The 5421-nt window shown below is 27.8% G+C and overlaps 1 protein-coding gene across 1 annotated transcript in view; it reads right to left on the bottom strand.

The window, feature by feature from the left end:
* Positions 1-535, bottom strand: part of LOC107452215 (Krueppel-like factor 7) — a 147917-nt gene extending 147382 nt beyond the window's left edge. Inside the window, exon 1 of the mRNA XM_043039333.2 lies at positions 387-535. The gene's annotated coding sequence lies outside the window, so the exon portion shown is untranslated. The remainder of the gene's footprint in view (positions 1-386) is intronic.
* Between the last annotated feature and the right edge of the window lie 4886 nt (positions 536-5421).

Raw genomic sequence — 5421 nt, 5'->3', positions numbered from 1 at the left:
ATATATTTATAATACTTTTTTTTTTAGTTTTAGAAAAACGGGAATTGAAGAACTCAGCGATTAATAAAAAAATAACTCCGCCATAATTCATTTTTACTTGAATGCTCATTTGTTTCGAAAATAATCAGGGAAAGCAAAAAATACTGTATTCCAAGATTAATCCGGCTTTTGTATTCATTTTGTGGGTGATTTACGAAACATAAAATGGTAATTCAGAAACTAATTAGCTCAGGTCCACGATGTTTCAAACCGACCCAGTTGGACGAATCGCCTAAGGTGACAAAAGCCCGCATCTGCTCAGTAATTAAAAGCTTTGATGATGCTTATGAAAACACTTTAAATCTTTCAAAAGAAGATGAGAAAAAAAGGCTTTAAATGAGACATACCGAAGAATGAAATTCCAAAGTAGGGAATTAAAATGGTGAGCAGCAAGTTCTTAGGATAGAATAGTCACGTAAAAACACCTAAAGCTCGGACAGCATTGAATTTAAGGTGGAATTCTTAGATTGCCGCCTTCACGTTAAGAATTCTTCAAGAACATTTTCTTTTTATTTTCTGCGAGGAATGAAGTTGATGTTTAATGACAAACATATATTTCCTTCAAAACTTCAGAACCAAACCTGTTTCTAGGATTGGAAGATCGTCGCATATTCAACCTTTCTGTCGTCTTGTTGGCCTCTCCGTCTTCTTCGTGACAAGATGAGAGGGGGGATGGGGGGGAGAAAAAAGTGGTGCCCGTAGCAATATCAGTCTCATCTTCATTGAATGGGAGTTGTCCCAATCGTGGTATTTGTAAAAAAATGCTATGGAATTCGGGTGTGTCTTCGGCTGAAGGTTATCTGTCTAAAACTTAAATTTTAGGACAGAATTAAAAACAATGTTGTTCTTTTCATTCAATAAATCGAATTGTATGGGTAATGGGGCTAGATTTTTACAATAGAAAAAAATGACTATCTCGGTTAATTTCTCAAATCAAATTATTTATAATTAGGTAGCTAATTTGATGCTTGGATCATGGAATGGACAAACTTATCTGTCAATAACTTAAATTTTAGGACAGAATTAAAAACAATGTTGTTCTTTTCATTTAATAAATCGAATTGTATGGATAATGGGGCTAGATTTTACAATAGAAAAAATTACTGTCTCGGTTAATTTCTCAAATCTAATTATTTATATTTATGTAGCTAATTTAATGCTTGGATAATGGAATGTACAAAACGCTCGTTCACACTAAACTTAAATTTTAGGACAGAATTAAAAACAATGTTGTTCTTTTCATTTAATAAATCGAATTGAATTGGTAATGGGCCTAGATTTTTACAATAGAAAAAATGCCTATCTCGGTTAATTTCTCAAATCAAATTATTTATATTTAGGTAGCTAATTTAATGCTTGGATCATGGAATGCACAAAACATTTGTTCACACTAAACTTTATTTTCTGATTTCTTTTCTTTTTTTTAACAAAATAAGAAAAAGTTGAGCAGTTTTTTTTTAATCGATAAAACAAGTTTATTTTTTTTTTTTAATAAATAATAGAAAGCAGCCCCATCGCTAGAATTTCTATTCAGGGTTTGAGGGCACTCTTTCTTAGCAGGTGGGGTATTGGGGTATCCCCCTATAAATAGGATTAGTAGGTTTCATTATATATTTTTTAATTGATAAAGTTTCGGTCTAGATTTGCTTATTTATTATATGCTCCGACATTTGTTTATTAAAAATTTGTGTGAATAAATGCATTAATTAGTATAAATAATATATTAACTATAGATACTTTCGTTTCGTTCAAGGAACTCGTTCTAGGTCTGCTAATTTTTATGGCAATGAGTGTATTAAAGCGAGTGAATTTTATATGTGATTATTTTTAATATTAAAACACCGAAATTTTTAAAAAAAATTTACCAGTTTATTTTAATTCAGTTTTTTATTATTCTTGGTGTACGTACGAGCTTTCTAGTGAGGGGCAAGTGATGTTTGAAACCGAATAATTCATTAATTACACTGGGGAACAAATATTTTGTTGCATTTATACAAATAATTGATCTTGCCTGATTCGGAGATGGGGATTTTAACTCTGAAATTAGTTTTGCTCCTAACGTTTCAAGTCTATTTCTTATCGAAATGTACAAGTTTAAACAAGTTAAAAAAATTTTACAAGTTTAAGTTACGTATAGCAGGGGTTCGCGAAAATGTTGCGAGAAACTTCTAGGGGAGTCACATCATCAGGATTAAAATTGCATAGAAACCTATGTTCGGAAATGTCACCGTTTTAAGTCTTTTAATTTTAAATTAGTAATTGTTTGTTTAATAACATCAATCAATAAAGGCATCATATTTTTACCCTTAAATTTCATTTTACACATAGTGTGCCTAAAAAAATTTTTTTCTTATTTATTTATATTAAGATATGTTATAGATGTAAAATTCTCAGTAATAATCTTTTGGAGAAAATTCTGGAAAATATTTTTGGGAATATTCGTATCAAAGCGAATATTTGAGAATATTCTCGTATCCAACATTAATACAATTAATAGTATTTTGTACTTGATTATCTTTAAAATTAAAAAGTACATTTATAATGAGTGTAAATATAACCAATAATTAGTATAACTTTATTTAAAAATTATTAATATCCTTCATTTCAATTTTTTATCAGATAAAACAGCAAAACAAAAATTAAAGTAAAAGAGAAACATATCTCAAATACTTATAGTGTACGAATTAACATCTCGAAGTTTAAAAAAAAATTTTGGTTATAAGCATAAATGAAAATTTTGATATAGTAGCAAATGTTCAATAATTAAAATGAAACAAAGCATTCTTTGAAAATATTCTTATAACATTCAAAATTGTTTTCAAAAATAATTCTGAATGTCTAATTTTGTTTTAAAAATAATTTTGAAATACAATTCAATCATAAATGATGCTCTTAAAATATTATTCTTAATTTAGAATTTGTCTTTATTCTTAAAAATAACGCTCCCAAACTCAGCTACTAAACAGAAAAAATGAGGGAAACAGAGGAAAAAAATTATTTTCGAAGCATGAGGATGCTATTTATATTTGAACTATATAAATTTTTATTTGAAGATTTTAAAAAGTTTTGTTTTTATTATAAAGTTTATAAGCTTTTCGCCAATAAAGTATAAATTTCTTTCCCATTGTTTAGTATTATCTTTTTTAAAATAAAGATTGCCTTAAAAGCTTTTAATTTTAAGAAAATTTAAATATTTTTGTTGCAGATGGAAAAAAAATCGAAATCACGTGCCATAATGTTAAAAAAAATCATAAGAGTCACAGTTTAAATAAAATTCTTAAAATATAATCTACCAATATAATCTATTAAATAGTGAGTAAACATAAACAAAATTTTTGATTCTTTTGAGAATAATAAGTTAACTACATTTCATGTATAAGAATGATTTAATTTTCTTTTTATCTATAAGAGAAAAGAATGTTTCACATTTTAATCTAGCACTGAAATGAACCATATTAGAATGATTTCAAATAGCGTTGCAGTTTCAATAACACTGAGTTTCACAGCGCATGCGTAAAAATTTCCATTCAAATCGAAGCATCGTTAAGGGGTATAAAATAAGGTCAAGGCTATAGTACAAACGCTATACAAAATTCTCTCTATTGTCAAACTTTTTAAACTTGATTACAAGATATAATGGTTAAACTTGAACAGTAACATGCTTCTGATTAAGATTGTAAAAAAGTGCACCGTATTATGGTCCAAAGTGCCGATATTATTGGTTGAAGATTAACAGATTTTTCCATTTGTTCAACATAAAAGTATAATCATAGGCTAAGTAAACTCATTAAGAATAAGTTTGTGCTTGTTAAATATTTTAAGCAATACAGCTTTATTTCATTATTTGCAGTTTAAAGTTAGTTTAAAAGTTTGAAGAAAAAAAATAAAAAACTTTTTTTTTTCAATTTTTCCATAAATTCTGATTTAGGCGGTAAAAAATTTCATTTGCTCTTTCCTTTTTTTTTTCCTTGTCTTTTTTTTTTTTTAAATTCTTTGTTTGGTTCAGTTTTAAATGAAAGTTGCTCTCGATTAAAAAAATATTGCAAAATTTAACTTTTATTTTAAAAAAAATTCTATGATAAAAATTTTTTTTAAAAATTTATAACATGTTTTTTTTCCAAAAAAATTAGAATGTTAAAGCATTTTAAGGTTTAGCGTAAGTATTGCTCATACCCCTCCTTGTCAGCAAGAATATACAAATCTCAACCGCCTGTTCCCCTTTAGTTACAGTAATATTTGAACTGTCCCTTTCCCGCTAGAAAAAACTTCGTTTTTGTTGCATTACTCTAATATCCTTATTTAAAACTAAAATAACTCTAAATAAATCTAATATATTTTTGAACCTCAAGTGTAAATTTTTTATTTGTCAATTTTTAATTTAAAATTTTGTTTAACCCTACCGTAGGAATCAGGCTACCAGTACAATTCCTCAATTACATTAAATTTATCATTTCAGATTATTTGTTCGAATAATAACATATATCTATATTTTAATTATCAATTGTTTTGTGTAGTGAAATTGTATAACTAATCATTCATGCAAACAGGGCCAAACTACCCACTTTCTTTTCGCATTTTTTACGAACTTAGTAATTACATTAATTGAATAATTAATAAAGCAGACACATTAATTTACATCCGATACTTACTAAATATTTATGTTGTAAACGCGCATGCAGTATCCATTGTTTTATGTACCAAAAACAATGGCAAATGCACGCAGAGTCGAATTCTGAGTTAATAATATACTGCGCATTTAAAAAAAAATCTTTAAAGACTCTATAATAGCTACAGCAGATACACGTTTTATTGTTCACGAAAGCCGTATAATAATCAAAAATGCAAATGACTTTACAGAGATTAAATATAGCAAATTTTTTTTATGGGGAATCTTTTACCTTGGCCGACTGTTAAAGTTGATGCCGACTCCTCCTCTTCAGTTTTAGGAAGATTCTTTTTGTTTTTCCTTCCTTTAAAACCAGAACAGAGACTTGAGTTATGCTGCAATTAGCAGAAGTTCGCTTTAAGTACAAACATTATTTGATCACAACGTGAAATTAGTAAATTCGTGATACATGTGAAATTAGTAAATTCTTTAGAAGAATCCGGCTCGATTTAAGAGATTCCTTCTACCATAGGGACTACTAATTTTTATTTTCGTTCTATATTTAATAAAGAGAAAAATAAAGGACATTTTTGATACCATAACCCTTTAACGAATCATTTATTATGTAAACCTTTTACCAGATACGGTTTACAATAATTATGAGTTATGCAGCGATTAGCAGAAGTTCGCTTATAGTACAAACATTATTTGATCAAAACGTTTTACATGTGAAATTAGTAAATTCTTTAGAACGAAGAAGAATTCGCCTCGATTTA

The sequence above is a fragment of the Parasteatoda tepidariorum genome, chromosome 7, assembly GCF_043381705.1.
Source record: "Parasteatoda tepidariorum isolate YZ-2023 chromosome 7, CAS_Ptep_4.0, whole genome shotgun sequence".
NCBI lineage: Eukaryota > Metazoa > Arthropoda > Arachnida > Araneae > Theridiidae > Parasteatoda > Parasteatoda tepidariorum.
Note: the sequence above shows the minus strand (reverse complement) of the source record. Positions and strands in the feature narration are given on the sequence as shown.